Genomic DNA, 20598 nt, shown 5'->3' with positions numbered 1-20598 from the left:
GGACATCAAAACATTGTGGGGAGGAGTAAGGGACCCAAAAGCACGCAAACACGGGCCGGGCCCCCACAGCCCTCCACCCGCTGCCGGAAGAGGAGCCCGGGCAGGGTCCGCCGGCTCCGATGCCGCCATGTCTAGGTGAAGCGGGCAGAGCCATGTTGGCTGCGGGGGGCGGGCGGGCGCGGCCAGAGGGGCCTCAAGCACCGCACTGAGGGGCCGGGAAGTGGGGGGAACGGTGAAGCTCAGGCTGATACGGACCCAGCGACGCCTCCCGGCAACGGCCCCGGGTCGGAGACAGCGTCTGCGCGGGCAATGGGTCCGCCCCTGGCGCGGCTAGGCTGGGACGCGCCGGCGTGTGGGGAGGAAGACAAGGGGGAGGAAAATACATCGAATGGGGTGGGGGGAGAGGAGGGGATGTCTGAAAGCTGTTTCCTGTCAGGTTTCCCTCAGAACACGTTTAACTCGGGTGTTATTCTCCGAATTCAAAAGGGAGAGGTTTTGGTACCACTGCCCCTCAGCTGCGAGGTGGGGCAGCAGCCCCTCTGGTGCCCGGCAGGCAGGTTTTTGCTTCAGACCGCTCGTTTTACACCGCTGTGGTACATTCGCCAAGCCGAGGCACAGCCTGGAAAAGGCCTGAGCAGTGGCGAGCACAGGGCCGCGCTGGTGTGAACACCAAAGTGGGGACTGGGGCAAAACCAAACACACCTCTCCCCAGGACATAAGCAGGTGGGTAGGCTGTGAATCTTTCTTCTAGAGCTTACAGAGCACATCGACAGTTTGTGGGGAGGTCAAGGAAATGTGAGGCTGGTCGTTAGCTGCTGCACACCAAAACGGTGTCCATCCATCCTCTCCCACCTGGCACCAAGCAGCTGAAGAGGCAGCACGGTGGAGGTACTGCAAACCCTGCTGAAATAGGATACAGGCCACACTGAACCTGGGACATGCACATGGCTGCGGTGGCCGTGACAGCATGGTGACAAGGATGCCAGCGGGACTTATGGGGGAGCAACACAGACATCCTGACCCTCTTAGTGGGTGCAGTGAGTGCTCCTGGACACACACTGGATGCTTTCCCAGCAAAGAGAATGTATTGCAGTGCTGCCTGACAGAGCGTGCATGGCACAGGCAGTCATCCCAGGACACTGCTGCTGGTGGAGGTCAGGGAGCAGCCCCTTTTATTGTCCGGTCAGTAATAGGGAAAAACGCTGCTGGCCGGCCTGCCAGGGAGGAGTGATGCCAGGGGAGAGCTCGCTGCGCTTCTTGGCATGCATGCTGCCAGTGAGACTGGGAAGGGCTTGGTAGGTGTTTTCCGAGAGCTTTGGCCTGTGAAGTTACTGGTGGCAAACCAATGTGTTTGGAGGGAAGTTTTTTAAAGGAAGGAAATAAATTTGAAGTCCCGTGGCTGCCAACAGGGCTTCGTTTTTCTCCCAGCTGAACTGGCTCAAGTCAGGGGAAGGTTCCCACAGGGAAAAGCAGCCTTTGATTCTGCTTTTCAGGCACAGCAGTTGCAAGTCTTCCTTGTACTTACAGCCTCCCTCAAGCCAGGCCTGGACTTTTGGGGTCACTGTGTAAGTAGGGATGCAAACCACGCTACTGCCTGGGCTGTAGCTAAACCCAGACACTGCTCTAGTGCAGGGCTACCTCTTGACATTCACTGTCTGTTCCTCTGGGGAGTGGGATGGCACCATTTTTATGAGTTGTAAGGCAGCACCCAGGTGCTTCATTTCCTTGCAGGGAGTGTTGCCTGGAGCTGAGCTAGGGAATGAAAACCATCAGCAGATCTCCTTTATTTAACTGTGGGAGCACATGCAATATTACAGCATCCAGAAACCAGCCATCTATGTGATCTCACTCCACTGGATCATCCCAAGTCTCTGCCATTAGAAAAGCTCTGGCAGTGGGGAACACCACTAGTAGGTATTGCTGACTCCTGGAAAAGCAAAGAACTCCAGCAAGCAGAGCTGTCAAGGAAGCCATAGTGCTTATTAACAAAGCTTACTTGTTTCTTATTGTCATATTAGGTGGACAACCAGATCTTTGACCTTAATCCTCATTTCCCTCCCTCACCAGAAGGGAGAGGTCCTGAAGTCTTTTGATAGAGCAGTGCACTCCTCTGCTCTCCTTGCCATTGTAAATCTACACATTTTACCTTTATTCCTTATGGACTGCATTATCAGCCAAAAGATTACAATTGCCTACAGTATTTAGGGCAAGTCTGTAAGTGTGCACTATGCTCCTTCCTTTTATCAGTGTGTTAATGTTAGCACATGATAAAAAAACTACACCAGCAGCCATGTCTCAAGTTGGTTAAAGCATGAGAGCCAGGAAGCACAGAATTAGCCCCCACACCTGACATTTACCAGAGACCAAACTACTGAGGGTGACACATGGGGAAAAGGAAATAACATTTTCTGACTATTGCAGCTCTGTCGCAATGCGAGTTTTCAGTGTTGACAGTCTCAGAGCCAGGTTCTTAAGCTGTACAATTTCATGTCATTGAAGCTTATGTGTATCTGCTGACTTAGCCTCTTAAAAATTTCATACGTGACATGAAGAAAAAAAGTCTGTCTTCATAAAGAGCAGAATGAGCAAGTTCATGTCTTTCCAGTCCTTTCCCACTGTCACACCACAGGGGATTAACTCTGTCTACTCACTTCCTTCTTTCACAACAGCTAGAAGTGAATTTAGTACATGAAAACAGAAGAACAGCTGAATAGCTTCTACTCAGCAGGAAGTGCCCAGAGCGGAAGGGATGGTAAGGATACACAAACAAGGTTGATTTTCTCGCTGTTGAATTATACAAAGATTGTTCTGGGGTTTAACAGAAATTATGAAACCAGAGTTTGTAGTCTGTATACTTAAGTGTTCTGAGCTCACTTCCTCACAATGAACTAGCCCTTTATTCTCAAAACTTATTTGCATATGGTTTACTTCCCAGCTGTAGAGACTTACTAAAATGGATGGAGGATCAGGCTGTACTGTATTCCCCTTTTGAAGTTCCCCTCAAGCCCTGCAGACAGTGCTTTAGTGGCTTTTGCTCTGGAAAAGCCTCATTACCCCAGTAATGAGTGTTTTTGGGCTTGAGGCAAGTCAATTTGAGAAACAGCTCTTTGAACCCCTGAGATGAAGAACTGCAAGTGGCAGCTCATCTCCACTCCTTCCAGACCAGTGAGGTTTGCTGGTGGTTCTGCAGATAGAAAAGGGCCGAGGAAGGCTGGAAGAAAAGCTCTTTTTCCATCACCCCATCACCCATAAAAGTTAAGACACCTAGCATTCTCAAGTAACCTTTGCATGATCATCCTCCCTTCACCTACAGCTGTGTCCTCTGCATGCACACCATCATACAGTGTGGAAATTGCAGCTCAGCTTCAGAGACAAAAGACATAAAAGCTGCATTATGACAGCAGACACACGAGGACCGTCTTCAAGCTCCCTGGTCTAGGTGTATTATCCATCCTGATTTTTACCACAGCCAGACGTGGGTTAGCATACTTAGGGAAGTATACTGGCTTACCTGGAAAAAAACCCAAACCATGCCTGTGCAACACTAAAAAAAAAGTTTGGTTGCCCTAAAACTCATTGATTTATCCAGCTGTGTTAGCTGGTGAGATGAAGGGTATTACCAGTCCTTCCAGATTTGATGCAGTTAAGTTTCCAGCACCACATAAAAAGACACTGTGTTTTATGTTTTTGCCACATCAAAGGCAGTCATTCAAATCAGCAAACCTCTCTCAAAAGGGTCAGTTCCACTTACACTGAAATACCCCTCCTTGTCATTACTATGTCCAGACAGTGATAACTGCAGGGCTAATGTCTTGCAGAGTCTGGACTGACCTATCACAGAGCACCTACTGCTGATTCAGGTTCATGGTTAACACCAGGATCAACGTCTAAACTATCCTACTTGTCTTTCTCATGCATAGTCAAGTAAGCATATACCAAGATACCCCAACCCCATAAACCGTACTCCGATGACTGTACTTCTCTTCAAGACAGGTTAAGGTTACAAACACAAGCAGTCATCTGCATTACAGAAAGTAATGCACATGGTCAGCCATGCATCCAAAAAATTCTTGGCCTTATCTGCCCTGGCTGTAAGACAAGTCATGCTTTTTGCTTCCTCCTTCAGTAGCTAGGAGTTTAAGCCTTTTGCTTGCTGCAGTCAACACCCTAAAGCACAGGAGGTTTCAAACACCACATGCCAGTAAATTGACTTTTGTTTTTCCCCTCCCATGAATCTGTTGCTATGAGTGTGCCAGCAGTATCTGACTTTTTAACGTGCCACTTCTAAACTCAACATGAAATCATGGGAGCCAATTCATGTATTAATACCATGTCTTGGAATTCAGTGATTTCAGGAGAAACTTACTCTCTCTTCAAAAAGTAGTTTTCTGTGGCAGGGCCTTGAAAATGTGAATGTTGGGAATTTTCCAGTAAAAGCAGGAGCCAAATTTCTTTTTTCCTTACAATCCTGTACCAAATCCTGTCTGTCTTCTTTGAGAGCTTGTGCTGGAATGGACACAGAGTCATGGCTCCTACCCCTGTGAGTGATGTTACCTCTCTTCTTATTTGGACTACCCCCTTTGCATCTGCTGCTGCTTGAATCTACTTTGAAGGAAAGTATTTTAGGCTAGTAACACTATTATTCTTGTTCTGCTTAAGCTTTTAGCACAGTGGATGCAGCCACAGGGTTCTGTGGGGCCTCATTTCCTTCCTACAAAGAGCCTTTCTGCATCACCACTCCCTAACCCTAAACCAAAAGCATTATGTGATCAAGGAAAGACACAAAGCCCCCACTACTACTGAAAGATTTAAGCCAGGTGTCCTTCTAGTTGTATTATTCATGGCCTCCAATTGGTATAGAGACCCTATTCTGTAATACCTTTTAGAGCAGGAAGAGCCGGGCAGTTTCCAGGGCTGGCACGTAACCCCTGCTGCTCACCTGCTTTTCCACTCCCAGTGCTGACACAGCTTGGGAGAAGTAAGATAAAAGCTTTCAACTTGGGTTGAGGCACGAAAACCCCACAAGACCTCTGCCCTGCTGGAGCATGATTTCATACACTGTGTTCCTGACTCATTGGAAATGGCCTTGAATTACTTGTGTAAAGCATCAGACTAAGACTGCCTGAGGCTCTGCTTATGAACAAATACAGAAAAGACCCTGCCCTCTGGCCTAAGACTTATTTATTGCCTAAAAGCAAAGATACATTGCAGATAGAGTGCTGTTCTTTTTCCTTTGTCTCCAGATGTAAGCTCCTTAACTGCTCTTCAGGAGAGCTCCCTCCCTAATCTGTTATTTTTAGATGAGCTATTTTTAAGAGATTGCTTGATGCTTACTTAGAGCTTTTTGATGCTCACATTTCTCAGCACTGAATGCTGTTTTATTTGCAGTTATGTTGAACCACTCTACTGACTGGATCACAGAGTTTGGCCCAGACGGGCATGGGAACACAGACCTCTAACTAAAAATAAAGGAAAATCAAAGGTGCTGTGACTCAGTCACTAGCTTACATTACTCTGAGAACAGAGCCTATTCCCTGGTGGAAATCTCCTTTTCCAAGGGTGATGCAATCTGCAGATCCTGGCCTCTCAGCGCTTTTTAAACTAGGGTGCAGTGGATAGAATTTGGCATGTACCTCAGGGCTACATTACGCTGACAGGCAGATTTCAACTGTAACTTCAAACTTTCAACTTTCCCCCATAAAAAGCAGGGGAGGAAGGAGAACCCTTTTTTCCCTCACAAAGCCTCCCCCCGACATTTGCTTATGCAAATTTAACAACTGGAGTGACCTACTGGATCAGCATCACCAACTGCCAGCACCAGCCACCTCTTCTCAGTATCACACAAGCCTCTTGCACTGACTTTCCCTCCTGCCCCCACTGCCAGTTTCTCACCATTCCCAATGCAGATCATGGATGGCCCTACAAGACCTTGCAGGGGGCTCTTTGGCTCCACACAGCCTTGCCTCTGCATGGGCACCTCTCCTGTACCCTGGCCAAGCTCATGCAGCAAAGCTTGGATGAAGCGTGCTTAACCACAGTGCTTGGCTCCTCAGCCTGGGGAATTTCTGCACTCCTTCTTTATACAAAAAAGGAAACAGAAACGTGCCCAGACATGGATACCATTGTGGTTTTAATAAGTATCACCTGATTGGGAATGAAGGAGTTTGTCACCTTTCCTTCACCCCAGGAGGGCATCTCAAGTGCTCTGTAACACAGGCTTGCATGTTGTTTTTCTGATTATTTCCATTAGCTGTCACCAAGTCCTTGACCCCAAGACAACAACAGGTCCAACATGTGTTAATGTGTTACCACTTTTTTTTCCCAGTCATCTTGGAGGAAAAAATACCAGAGCCATGAGCACAGCCTGATAATACGTGAGAAGCCTTATCTGGTTGTGGCTCTCCGTTTTGACCAGGTCTTGAAAACCAAGGGAGGGCAGCTCCAGGATCTGGAAAGCCACAGCTCCTCTCCAGTTATGAACAGTGCCTGGGGTCTTTGTGCTTAGAGGCATCAGAAATAGCTGGGAAGAAGGGTATGTGTGTCTGCTACTCAGCTACCTGAGCGAAGAAAATCTCTGTGTGTTCATGAAATACTGTCTTCTTGTTACAAGCCCTCAAAATCCTATCAGGCTATGTACTACCAATTTTTCCTCCTAATGGAGACAACGGTGCTGGATGCCAAGCACTCAGATTCACACAAATCTCCTTTGTAGGTGAAGAAAACAGCAGCCTTCTTCCTCTTCTGCATTACGATTCTGCCTGAAGTTACACAGGCACCAAACCACACTGCCACTCACTGCAGCTTGGCACTAGAAGGCTATCATCATTCTCCAAGACAGAAGATCAAAGTCCAATGTTTTCAAATCTCATGATGACTTAACTGACAAGAAATGCTGAATTTTTGGAGTGCAGACATTTTGGAAGAAAGTTTGCAGCTTTTCAAATGGCTTTTAGAGTCAATGAAATTATATATATGATTCGTATGTATATATTCAAGCTGACAAAGGTAAGCTTAGCAGCTTTTTGCTAATCATCTCAAGGAACAACAGTATACAGCAGGGCTTCTGATGCATGATCATAGCATTAATAATGAATCTTTGTAAGAAAAACATTATTGCCCAACCACGCCAAAGAGAAAACCAAAAAAGGCTTGGTTATACCATGGAAGCTCCAGCTGGTCCTGTTCTTCTGACCCAGGTTACTCAGGGCTCACCATCAGAGGGCAAGTAGTGCTCATCACAATTTCTGCTGCAGCTCTGGAAGATTCAAGCCACGAGTTCATTCTGAAAAGCAGCACCAGTCAGGCAAGCAAGCCAGGAGTTTGTAATGTAATTCGAAGTCCGACAAGAAACTAACCAGTAACTTAAGAGACTGAAGTAACTTGTACTTCAATTGCCTCCAATTCACTGCTGAATTTAGCTTGTATTTAAGCTTGTATTTAAACTGGGCGTAGGGTTTTCATATTTTTAATGCAAAAAGTAAGGGATGGAATGGTTTCCATACAGTGTCTATTTTTACTTTTGTACTGTGGTTTCTTCTTACTCCAGCTAATGTACCCTTCTTTCTTCCTTTATCCTATGGTGGGAAGTACTTGCGTGCTTCTCCAGCTGCAGTTTTGATACACACACAGCAGCTCAAGTCACTCAAAGCTGTGAAAAGTCCACCAGTTCCTACTATGGCCCCATGAAAGTCTATGATTTTCTTTCCAGTGTCACAATCTTGTTCAGAAAGCAAGCCAGCCCCTCACCTAGTGTATTAAGTACTTGTGCCTACTATGACAAAACTGTCACAGCCAAACCATGCACATCTGTAGGTTAGAAGTGCCAAGTAAGTATTTTTACCTCCATCTGACCTTTTAAACCAGAAATTAGAGCAATGGTAAATTTAACATTTTGGTGGGATCTGTCACTGAGTCTAAGGAACAGCCACTCCACCACCTACCAGTGCTGTACTGCAGTAACTCAGTCACTTCAGGTAGGCAGGACTGCTCAGTTGGGGGGTACTGCACAGGGACACAGTGGGTTAGGCACCAGAACTGGGTCTCCACAGAACTGTAATTTCCATGACTCACATCATTATTTAGTAGCAATTTGCCATCAGGGGAACCTGGAGTTACTACATAACAGCAACTTCCCATAGATCAGAAAGAAATCTTGTCGGTTTAGAGCACAATGTGTTTCATTTCATAGAAACTAAAACAGCTACATGAACCCTAACTATTCTATGAATCTATAGATTCTTGCAAGACCATTGCTCTGGCAATGGTATCTTCTCTTCCTCCATTTCCCCCCCCTCCCTTCCAGTCCTCATCCACCAATTTTCTGAGGAAGAGGACAGCATTAGCAAAGCAGGTTTTGTTTCCTTTTCAATACCCTCATTATTCTTTCAGAAAGCCCTTTCATTTCTTGGATGAAGCAAGAAAATATTTAGATCCTTAGGGTAACAAAAGTGCAAAGCCGTATGAATCTGAGAAAGGCTGGGGAGGGAGAGAAGTTCAATATATTGAAAGTTCTGCTGCAGGTTTTTGGGTTTGCATGAAAGTAACTTCACTTTCCACTTCCCTCATAAACATCATGTCTCATGATGCTTCCCTCCCACACTGAAACTCTGCATTGGCATTTGCTTAGCAGTTTCCTGGCAATAATACAAGTTTCCATAGCAAAGGATGTTAAATGAGACTGTAATCACAAACTCGAGGAACTATTAAGGACTGAAAGGCAACTAAACCAGACACGAAGCAGCACAAAAATGCAAAATATCCTTGGAATATCCTTGCTGGGAACTCCCTATTAGCTCTGAGAGATGGTGGGAAAAATACTCCCTTTAGAAATCCTGCCCTAAGTAGAGCATCCAGAAGCCTATGAGGCACAGTTGAAAATGCCAGACTAGATCTGAAGTTCAAAACTGTGACTGGATCAGAAGAGATGCTGTGTATCAATGTAAATATCAAATCCATATATGAAAACTTGTGATAAAACTTAAAAAGCTGTGAGACTTCCCCTGCAGAGCTTTAAGTGGAGCACTAAAACCATTGGCCATTGGAGCTCAAGCTGGCATCGGCTGGCATGATTCATGGGCTTCAGTATAAAGAAGGCTTCAGAAACAAATGAAAGCTCTATTTACAACTCTTAATGCCCCTTAAAAGGGCTTCTGTGTAAGAGACCCCCACCTGTATTAGTAGGAGCTCATCACTCAAAGCAAAGTTTAACCCTAATAGCAACAGTAAGAAGATATTCCCTCCACAGGAAGATAATAAAATGGTGATGTCTCCTTGTTTGGCCCAGTAATTTTCAGTCAAAACTGGCAAGGGGGAGAAAAAAACCCAAACTTAACTTTTAAAGTATTTTTAACAAGTAGCAGGTCTAATGCTTCTTGGTGGGTGGGATATCTCATCACTGAAAGATACTGTGAAGTGTATATACCTTTCCTCCATTTGTACTGCAGAGCTGATGCTAGTCTCTGTGCCATTCATACTTAGCACAGGAGGCAAGTTTCAGTCTTAAGGAATTAAAGGTCTAAAGAAACCATGGGGATGGTCCCAGTGCGATCACAGGAGTAATGGTAACAAGAGATGCTGGCAGATACCTCCACATTTCTCTCCAGCATCAGGTCCAAGCCCAGGATTCCATGAGATTGCTGCATTCACATCTGCATCTCAGCCCCCTCCATCATCGTCCCTGGGCTGTTGGGTGCTATTTCACAGCTGGCTGCCACCAAAACCAGCAGCCTCACCCTATTCCTTGCACCCACTGCAGTGTTCTCCAAGCCCCTTGGTTGAGCCAGTTCAGCATGCAGGACCACCAGCCTGTCTTTTCTCCCCATACGATCCGTAAGTTTTGTGCCAGATAAACCATCTCTATACTGTAGAGCACTAGAGGTTGCACACAGGTTAGTGGTGGCAGAACCAGCTTTAGGGAAAGATGTTTGGTATTGGAGCACCACTTGATCACCTCCAGCAGGAAAAAGAATCATAAAGACTACTGAAGGCAACAAAACCCACCAAACCAATCACCTTGGGTTCAACTGCAACAGCCAGGTCTTTGAGATAGGTTGCTAAATTGCCACAGGTAGGGCAAACCCTAGAGCAAGAAAAAGAGTACAGCCAAATCTGCCCCTTCTGGCCAGGGACTGCATGCTGAAGCAACACAGGTCCAAAACAGGCCACCTGCCCCTGGTGACAAGCAGTGATGCATGCTTCAGAAGATACACGGCTACTATGGGCCAAGGAGTGAGCAAAGGATGGACTTCCACAGTCCAAAAGCTGGTGCCAGCAAACCCTTTGCACTGAAGGCTGTGCATTGATCCCTATGGCTGCCCAAATTCACCCTTCCCACCTGGGGTACAATCAGAGGGATAAAAATTCAGCATGCAGAGATTGCTTTTTTTTTGTTCCTGTCATCTAGCACTCTCAGCAAGAAAAATATTACCTCATTCAGGACAAGCATGAATACTAATTCATTAATTTGAGACTTTATAGCAGCTAATGGTACATTTAGGTGTCCCTGAAGCAAGTGAAGTACAGTGGATTTTTACATTAGCACTAATAACAGTCACCCACCCAGATCCCTTGGGTAACTACAAAATGCAGGATTCACCTGAATTTTCCCCTTGAAAAGACATTACTGTGTTATGTAAAGCCTTTAAAATTACAGATAAGGTTCCATCTCCCCAGAACCAAAGACTAGCTATACAGCTGCCTTCCAGTCAAGTTTCTGCAGTGCTCCAATTCTTTCCTCTGAGGCTTAGCACACTTTAAATTATGTTACACCCTCTTCTTTTCCCTCCTAAAAAAAGAGTAAAATGACAAATTGTTCACACGGTCTCTTGCTCATTAGGCTTTTAGGTTGTACACAGTGTCTTATTTCAAATATGATTCAAGACAGTCATTTTGCTTCCCTGCCAAGAAATAACTGATGACTGATGCACTATACTGAATGTCAGAGACTAGCAATCCATAATGATATAACAACTATTTTTTAAAATGCATTCGAAAACACATTTTTGGGGGGACAAAATTAAGCCCAGAATAGGCTCTAAATAATGTGCTGCATACCTCCAGGGATGGCATTCCATTTCTGGAGGTAATGCAACTTCTGAATTATTGCAGTCATTAGCCTTGACTAGCCATAGAAGTTAATATGTTACATGTCAGCATAAACTTTAAACAGGAACATGTGCATAGGTACTGGAGAGGCTTGGATAAGATATGGACAGGCAGGGTATGGGTCATGCTATTTGCTTTAACCAGACTTTCACATTGATTTTTCACTAGCACAGAAGGTAAGGTCATGATACTCTTTAGCTCTTCCATGGCCCCTCAGAAGTGGGCAAACATCTCGTATGTCCTCTCGTAGCTCCAGTGTATCCCATGCTGCAAGGGGTGTTTTCAGAGCACAGAACTGTCCTTGCAGCTGCCCTATGTCTAGAGGAAGACCAGAAGTAGCTTGCTAGTAGAACAGCATGAAAGCTGCTTGGGAGCCACCTGGTAATCTGCTGCCATCTGTGTTCTTCTTTCCTCCCACTACACAGCCTTATCAGAGTTGGCAGTCACAAATCCACAGGCTTCCCACAGCACATGCCAACAGGCAAGATTGTCATCCTGTGAGTATTTGGTTGGAAGGGACCTCTGAAGTCTCTATTCCATCCTGCTTCCCAGAAGAGGACAACTACCAGTGCTAAATCAGGTCAGCTGCAGCTTTGTCCAGCAGATACTTGAACCCCTTCCAAGGATGGAGTTTCTCTCAACTCCTCTGGGAATATGTCCCAGGGCTACACACCTTCCCCATGAGGAAACTTTTCCCCAGGATTCAACCTGAACCTCCCAAGCCACAATTTGTGACCTTTTCTTTGTGTTACACCATCTGCCACCACCAAGAAGAGTTTGGCTCTGTCATTTTACAACTGCTTTTCAAGGGGTTGGATGCTACTATTACATTGTCCTTTTGCCTCATGATCATGCCAGGACTTTGTTGCTGGCACCAAAGATGGGACATTCTTCACAAAGGAGGTCACAAACATCCTGCTGGATGCTTGCAAGCACTTGGCACCTTTGAGCTGGAGTCACCACTATTTGCAAACAAGCCACGTAGCATCCACGCAAGTGGATGTGTATATACAGAGCCAAGCCATCACGTGCCTTGAGTCAGGGTGCCAAGGGCAAGATCCTCTGCCAGGAATCTTTTAGCAGCTGCTTATTCAGTTCCCCTGCAGCCCTCATGGGGAGGAGGGGTGGGAGACAGTATTTCTTTGAGCTAAGAAGTTCACCAAGCACCACCATGTAAACAAAATATACAAACCCTGTAACACAGACAAGAGGCATCATTGAATTATATCTTTTTCCAGGACCCCATTAGCTCAGCCACATTCACAGCAATCTTGTGCAAGAATATGCTGAAGGAGACTGTTGTGGAGCTAAGGCCAAACAAGCATCATGGGGCAAAGGTCCAGTGTTTGGGAAGTACTCATGGATGAACGGGGGGAAAGCATTGCTCGCTTTATGGGCATGGACAGTACCACTCAGTACTCCTCAGTTTTAGTGACAGAGCTCATGGTGTGCCCTTCTTGAGAGGGGAGGAGGAGTGTTCAAAGTGTGCAGGCAGGAACTGAGAGGAGACGGGATGGGCAAGGTTGGACATCACCCATGGAGAAGAGGTCTCAGAAGTATGCTTACCTACCTGGCAGGTGAGAGGTGTCTTGTTCTGAGGGTGGTTACCATAGAAAATCTTCCTCAAAAAATGAATGTACCCATCAAGACTATGTCTTGGTTTCCTTAACGCAGACACATTATATTCTCTGAGGGCAGCCAACAGCAATCAGAACAATTAGTATTGCCTTTTAGACATGGCTGGAGCATAATGTCCCACATGACTTTTAATCTTGCTTAGTGTGCACAGCTTCAAGTAGAAGGCATGAGCTAGGCCTTACAAAAGGCCCCCTGTCTGCAAAGGCCAGGAAGAAGGAACTGATGGAAATCAACCATGCCCCAAGTGATGCAAGACAGGGGTCTTGCAGCACAGCAGAGCACAGGCTGGAAGCCATTGCACAAAGGCTACAATGAGCAAAATCACAGCTTTGGTCTTCAACCTTCCCCCAATGCAGAAGAGTGAAGGGAACCAGAAGCAGGCAGCAGGAGCACCTCAGTTTAGGCAAGAAATGAAGCAAAACTAGATAAAATGGTAGAATATTCAATACATCAAGGGGAAAGTGAATAGAAGCAATATTTAAAACAGTAGTAAAACAGGTAACCGAAGATGGGCAGCCTACCTTCCCTACTACCCAGGACTCAGCACCTAAGTCCTTCACCCTCTTATTTGAGAGCCATTAGGCCCTTATTCAGAAGAAATTCCCAGCAGCAAGTAGCCAAAGCCTCTCCCAAGCCCAAAGCTATTTACAAACACTGAGTGACTCCTTAAGAAAGCTGTATGTAACTCTCCCTCCTCTTGTAGAAACCTGCCTCCTCTACACAAATCAGGTGCTAAAGACAAGGCCACAATTAATTAACCCTTTCCAACGTTGGTGTTCTTTGAATGCCAACTGAAAATATGCCTTATTTACATGTTCAGCAGAAAAAGGAGAAAAGAGATATTTGGTTTATCCTTGACAAAAAGAGGTTTTAATAGGATTCAGAAAGGTCTAAACAGATTTCCCACCTAGAACTGGGCTGTGCTTTGGGGAGAAGTCCAAGGATGTTTAATTCCTTCCTCCCAGAAAGGAGTTGCCTCAGGCTTCCAACAAAATCTTAGGCTGTGTTCTGCAAAGATGAAATTTTGTATGTTGTTTCTTATCGTGAAGTGACTGAGAAAAGACTGTGAGGCTCCACTAGTACAGTGTATAAGCCACCGCTTATCTATGGAATGGCCTTAAACAAGGATGTGATGCTCAACTGCCAGATAATGGTTTGCTTCAATGGTTCAGTGATCTGCAGTGATTCAAAGAGAGCTGCTTGCCTGGTGAGTAAATGTTTCACAAAACATTCACAGTATCTGGCTCCCAATCACCCTGAGCTGGTTTACTGCAGCTAACCTGATACACTCATTTTAAAATCATGTCTTTCTGTGCCCTTCCAACTGCAAGAATCCCAGCTGCACTCTGGCAGCTAAGAGGAAGTTGATGTAATGATGAGGAATGGGTGAAGAACTGGATGGTTTGACTCTGCACTACTGTGACCTCCGTAAAGTCATTTCATGTCCTTGTGCCTCACATTCCTGCTTGTGAAATGGGAGTGAACTAAAGCCTCCTTTCTCTCCCAGTGTGGTTATTCTGTGTGTTCAGATGGCCAACTTTGCAAGACAAGGATAGTGCCAAACGAAACACAGCCCATGAAGAATAGTAAGGCAACAGTCAATATCCTGCATTCATTGGTATTAGTTTGCAAAAGTGATTTGGTGGTTATTAATAGCTGTAGGCCCACACCAAGAATCAGAGGTCCCTGGTTTTAACAGGTGAGGATAAATCTGCTCTTCCATGAAGAATTTACAGGTGATCAGTGAGATTAGTCATCTTTTATTTCCCAAACAAATAAAAAGATTAAATATGATCCTGAACTTATTTTCAATAATGGTAAGATAAATCAAAGCAAAAGGTATTAATCTAAGACATATATGATTAAACAGATCTGGGAGGAACAAAAGGAAGAAACCCAAAGATAGTTACAGTCTTGTTAAATAAATAATGGGTTATCATCAGGATGCAAAATACTGTCCCCCAGCACTACAGTTCTTGGAAGTAACACTAAGCAAAGATACTGAGCTCTGTTCCCACATGCTGGGCACTAGCTCAGTCCCACTACACGGTTCATCTGGACTGGTGCTACTCAGATCTGCCTCCCCACTATGCAGCAAAGCCCTTGCCACCCATCACATTTCCTGAGCTGAACTCGGCTGTAAATCAGGTCCTTGTTTTGAGCAAGAAGGACCTTTTCTTCTTCTCACTCTGGTGTGTTCATGGAGAAAGAATTATGTTCGACTTGGAAATTGCTTCCTTATTTCTTGTGTGTTCACTAATTTCTTCTAGGTTGCGAATTTAAGTGCTGTGGATCACTCATTATGTGACCGGTAATATAGAGGCTAAAAGATCCATAACTGGCTGATGTCAACTTCCCCAATATTTCCATTTAAGCAACACTTTAAACTAGGCCAGAGCATTAATTAACTTCTGTATGAAATCTCTCCTCAACCCATCCAGCCTCCCATTGGTTAGTTAATTAAAATCAGCACCAATATTAGCCTGCTACTTTGCAGCAAAAAATCTCCTGGTAATTATACTTCGGGGGAATAAAGTAATTATGGGCTACTGTTTTTTTATGCTCAGCTGCTCTCCTGTAGCTAAAATCCTCTGTCCCGCTTGGGTTTCCTGAAGGTAACTGGGTCACAGGAACATGTGCCTTGGCTTCACCCTTTGCTGTACTTCAGCTTGACAAATCTTTGTTGAATGTAATCTCCTTAAAACAGAGGTTAGTGTCTTCCAGCTTTCTTACTGACCACTGATACAGCTGAATGTGGCAAAGTTTGAGTTCATGCTTGCAGTGAACTGGGTTTTGCATTCATGGAGCAGTAGGGGAGATTCATCTATCTTTACTTACTATGTCAACAGTGTTGGATCCTGGGGCTAAGTAAGCTGAGCAGATTTTCAGTCAGTGGAAAGCAACAAGCATGTCTGACTTGCTGCATATTACATCCTATGGGAATCGCCTAAACAATTCAGAATAACCTTGTTTTAGAAACCCTGTCTGCTCCCTTGATGAGGAGGGGAGGGTAAAGTTGATGCTTGGCTGTAGGTGAATATTCTGTGCAGTGGAACAAATCTTACCCTCAAAAGAATCCCTTTCTTCCTGGGTAAAATGGTATTTGCCCTTGTTATCCCTGGGAGAAGTGTGGGAAGATCACTGCCTGTCTGAGGGTCTTTTTGCCTGTGAGATGTAAAATACCTATGTGGTTTCAGGAAACTGTAAGGGATATTCTTGGTCTAGGAAAGAGTCATGGCTTCCCTGAATACATAAAAAGACAATATTTATAATGAGTGGCTTGAACTGCACTGACCTGTGTCTGGCAGCTCAAATTCTCCTGAAGTTGGCCAGCCAGGCTGCCACTCCTTCCTTGATCAACAAGGATGAGAAGAAAATCAGCTGTCAGCTGTTTCCCATGGACAGAAAGACCCTGCTTTTTGAAGTCACCCACCACAACAAGAAAATCTATGTATAAATATAGCTGCCTTTGTTTTGTATGGTGGGAAAATAGAAAAGCTATTGCTGAGATTATGTCTATGGGCTTAAATATGGCATCTGAACCCGAACCCTTTCCACAGCTTTGAAAATCTAAGAAAATACAAGGTCTTATCACAATTTTAGAAGTTAACTGCCTGTAGCTGAACTCCAAAGACGTGTAGACAGACAATAAAAGCAAACAAGGCTTTGGGGTTTGCTGGTTTGTCTTGCTGCTGTGTTGTATCCCTCCTCCCTGTAAACTTTATCCTCTTCAGCCTCTATCTTAATCTATTTCCTCATGCACTGTGTATATCTGACTTCAAGCCCTGGTAACTGCCTATGCAAATAAACAGATTAACTGAATTGTTTGCTGGGAAAAGATCTCTGCTGTAGCTGTGGTTTCATTCAGTTTGGGAGTTGTGCAGACCACTCTGGGAACGGCATCAGAACGCAATTACTTCCAGCAACACAGCCCCCTGGCAAGGCTTGAATAATGCAGCACAAATTTCTGATGCTGGTTCTGGTCCATGTTAAAAGCAGAGGGAGTTTTGCCAGTGAGCTCAATGATAACAGGACTGAGGTTTTGATGAAAACCAACAGAATTGTTTAATTCACCATGAGATGTTGAGTATTCCTCAAAGTGGTCTTTCCCAAGTTTGCAGTCTCAGGACAGTTGAGTTTCCAGCTCAGGACAAGAGGAGTCTATAGTGGTTTTTAAACACCTGTCCCTAACTTATCTTTGTTATCTGGCACATAACTTTACAGACCTTCTGTTGATCAGCTTCCAGAAACCAAGGTATGGTTTCTCATGAGGATTGCTGGCCACCCACTGCCGGTTCCTCTTCAGGTGTGTCCAGATGCTTATCACTCACAAATATCATGCCAAGTTAACACCCACTGGACCTCACCAGTGTTGACTTAGCAACTTCTATGCAGCAATACTTAGGCAAGAATCTGCTTCCTGTTTTGGGACAGGTCTGTATCACTCAACTGGCAAAGAAGTGCTGATGCTTTAAAAGTGTGACAATAAAATGGCACTTATTTCCTGATTGATGAATTTAAAAGGTGAAAAAGCTATTTCATGCTTTGGACGTATGGGGAAGAACTGAAGAGATCAAACAAGATAACTGCCAAGGTAGTAAACTTAGAACACTATGGCAAGCAGATAGGCTGAATTTGGGATTAAAAGGACAAATGTTTTGGAGGTTCTCCCCTAGCTGGCCATCAGCACAGTTTCCCTGTAGCTAAAGGAACACTTGCCCACGTTGCACCAGAAAATTCCTGGCATTTGAACGTGTGCGTTACTAACTATACACTTGAGTGAAAGAATCAAGCACCATTTTCACAGTTTTACATGTATACCTGTTACTATCAGTATCCAAAGGAATATGCCTTTATTGCAGCAGCTCTGGGATTGACTGCCACAAATTTGCAATCAAATCCTGTGTTTTTGTCTTTGCTAAGCCTTTCCCACTGGTAACTGAAGTCCTAATGCTAACATTCATCTTCCTTCTTCCTCCTTCTCTCTAGAGAAAATTGCTGGCAGTTTTTACGACAGGTTGTATAAATAGAATCTCCTTAAGCAGAGAGGAGATTATATTTATAAACCATATTCTAAAAGAGCAGTCTCTTAGGAAAATCTGTGCACTTGAAGAATACCCTATCTGTGCTCTCTGGTCTTCCCTTATCAGCCAGCCTTCATACTCTATGCTTCCTTTGCTGTTCTTATCCGAGATACTATTGTTGTTATGTTAGATAACTCAGAATTGCAAAATACACTGTAGCATTTTCTCTCGGAAAATAACAACGTTTTGTCTATTCATTGCAATATGAATATGATTAAAGACAAATATAGCTCCTTCCAAACTCAGCTCTTCCAAACTCTTTACCTGTATCCCAACTTTATCTGCCTTTGTGCAAGACTCGATCACACCACAAGAAATAAAAGACACAAAGATTAGACACTTCAGAAGGAAAAAACACAATTACAAAACACTGATTATCCCAGTACTTGTTCTTTTAACACAATAGTTGCAAGGCAGTGGCTGATGTGAACAATGATAATTACTTCCTCTTGCCTTTTGAATACAGGCAATTGCAGTAAAAGCAATACTTTACTGTTCATAAAGCAATCCATGTTTATCTGTGTGCCTGCTGAGATATGAAGCACTCAAACATCAGAAAATAGATTTAAGTTGTAAAAAGAAATGCATTGTTTTGCTTTTCTAAATTAATCACCAATAACATGGCTTATGCTAGTGTTAAATTTAGACACAGCCATTTCTTGTATCCTTCTTGTGTCCTGGAAAAGACATGATCCTTTAGCTCTACCTGCTTTTCCAGAGGTAGTCCATCCTTGTGGTGTCTGAGCCACATTCTGAAATAAATTCCTCTATCTTTGACAGAAGATATTACTTCTGAATTAATTCCTCTACCTCTCCAGAACCACTACACTCCTCCAAGTCACTGCATAAAAGGTGAGAGCTGGTGGAGCAGAGCTCCATGTCTTCTGCATGTTCCCACTTCCTAAACACATTTCCTGCTGGCCTTGTGGGCACAAATGGGGAAAAAGACTGCTCCTCTAACTTCATGAACCAGCTGGGAGTTTTCTTCTGCAAAGGGAAACCTGCACCAGCCAACTCTTGAGATCACACAATCACAGAGGGGTTGAGGTGAGAAGGGACCTCTGGAAGTTCTCTGGGCCAACCCCTGCTCAGGCAGGGCCACCTAGAACTGGTTGCCCAGGACAATGTCCAGCCATTGCCCAGCACAGATGAAAAAGAGCTGCTTTAAGCTGTATAAACATTGGAGAGAGCACCAGGTGCCAAATAATCTGCACATTTCAGCTTAATCACCTTAATTTCCTCTCCCTTTCCACATCTATAGATGATCTTAAGGTCCTTTCCAACCCTAACTATTCTATGATTCTGTGATCTTCACTTGTGAAGCTGCTCTCCTTTTGGCTGGGGTTGGCTCCCAGTGAGGTGTGTGGCACAGTACGTCCGCGGCAGATACTCTACCGGGAAGAGGAGAAAAAAACAGGCAGCATGACGTGGAAGTGACAGAGCCAAAGGCTTTGCTTCCAGTGTGTGCAACTTATTGATGTGAGGTACATGGGGCTCAAGACGAACCCTTGTATTTTGCCATTGGAGCAGGTCATAGAATCATAGAATAGAATCATAGAATCATAGAATGGTTAGGGTTGGAAAGGACCTCAAGATCATCAAGTTCCAACCCCCCTGCCATGGGCAGGGACACCTCACACTAAACCATCCCTCACAAGGCTTCATCCAACCTGGCCTTGAACACTGCCAGGGATGGAGCACACACAACCTCCCTGGGCAACCCATTCCAGTGCCTCACCACCCTAACAGGAAAGGATTTCCTCATATCCAATCTAAACTTCCCCTGTTTAAGTTTTAACCCGTTACCCCTTGTCCTGTCACTACAGTCCAGGACGAAGAGTCCCTCCCCAGCATCCCTATAGGCCCCCTTCAGATACTGGAAGGCTGCTATGAGGTCCCCACGCAGCCTTCTCTTCTCCAGGCTGAACAGCCCCAACTTCCTCAGCCTGTCTTCATACGGGAGGTGCTCCAGTCCCCTGATCATCCTCGTGGCCCTCCTCTGGACTTGTTCCAGCAGTTCCGTGTCCTTTTTGTGTTGAGGACACCAGAACTGCACACAATACTCCAGGTGAGGTCTCACAAGAGCAGAGTAGAGGGGCAGGATCACCTCTTTTCGAGGTCAAACCTCAGCATCAAAGGAATGTATTTACCTGACACTTGTGCACCACAACACCTTATAGTATTATGCATTTGACACCAGCTGTCTACAGTATTGATCAAATTATTTGAAACTGCTGATGGAAAAGCTGTGACTTCTCTCCTTAAACTGGTTCCTGAAAATAGGTTCAGAAGATACTTTATGGGTTTAGGCTTTCTGACAGTTAAGTTACGCACCCATGGCAGAACTCCCCCAGAGAAGAGGGCTGCAGCACTCGCCCTAGCACTCTTCCTCAGAAAACTTAGGAAAGCAGACAAATGGCTCCATATTTTGATGTCCTGTGTGTCACTGTTCTTCTCCTTTCTAATACAGTGTCAGCTCTGCTTGAGTATTAAGGAGGTATTGCTCTGCTTGAGTATTAAGGAGGGAGGGTGCCTGTGGATAAACACCCCCCTATGTGAACAAACATGGGCCATGGAATGGTGTGACCCTCCTGGAAATTGTTGCTGCTTAGGAATGAAGACCCTGGATTCAGCAAAACACGTGCTAAACTTGAAGCGCATAAGCACTTACATTGGCCTTGTAGGTTTTGCCGACCTGAAGCGAGGAGAGGGTCCTTTAGCCCATGGCAACTGCAGGTAATGTCTCCACAATGTTCCCAGACCTTGTCCTCCA

At 44.9% G+C, this 20598-nt stretch overlaps 1 protein-coding gene and 1 long non-coding RNA gene across 6 annotated transcripts in view; one reads left to right on the top strand and one right to left on the bottom strand.

Moving 5' to 3' along the window:
• The window catches only part of CHGB (chromogranin B), a 107416-nt gene that overhangs the window by 75823 nt on the left and 10995 nt on the right, over positions 1-20598 (bottom strand). The window contains exon 1 of one of the 5 annotated variants that reach the window (XM_065682176.1): positions 759-773. The exons of 2 other annotated variants lie outside the window; for them this stretch is intronic. The gene's annotated coding sequence lies outside the window, so the exon portion shown is untranslated. Of the gene's footprint in view, positions 1-4; positions 55-255; positions 341-758; positions 774-20598 lie in introns of those variants that run through there. 2 more of the 5 variants (XM_065682174.1, XM_065682175.1) reach the window with 2 other exon arrangements.
• LOC136015771 (uncharacterized) lies at positions 52-7516 on the top strand. Its single transcript, XR_010613332.1, has 3 exons — positions 52-135; positions 2670-2752; positions 6713-7516. It is a non-coding gene; the product is annotated as an uncharacterized LOC136015771 (long non-coding RNA).

This window comes from Lathamus discolor, chromosome 5 (assembly GCF_037157495.1).
Source record: "Lathamus discolor isolate bLatDis1 chromosome 5, bLatDis1.hap1, whole genome shotgun sequence".
In the NCBI taxonomy this organism is placed as follows: domain Eukaryota; kingdom Metazoa; phylum Chordata; class Aves; order Psittaciformes; family Psittacidae; genus Lathamus; species Lathamus discolor.
Note: the sequence above shows the minus strand (reverse complement) of the source record. Positions and strands in the feature narration are given on the sequence as shown.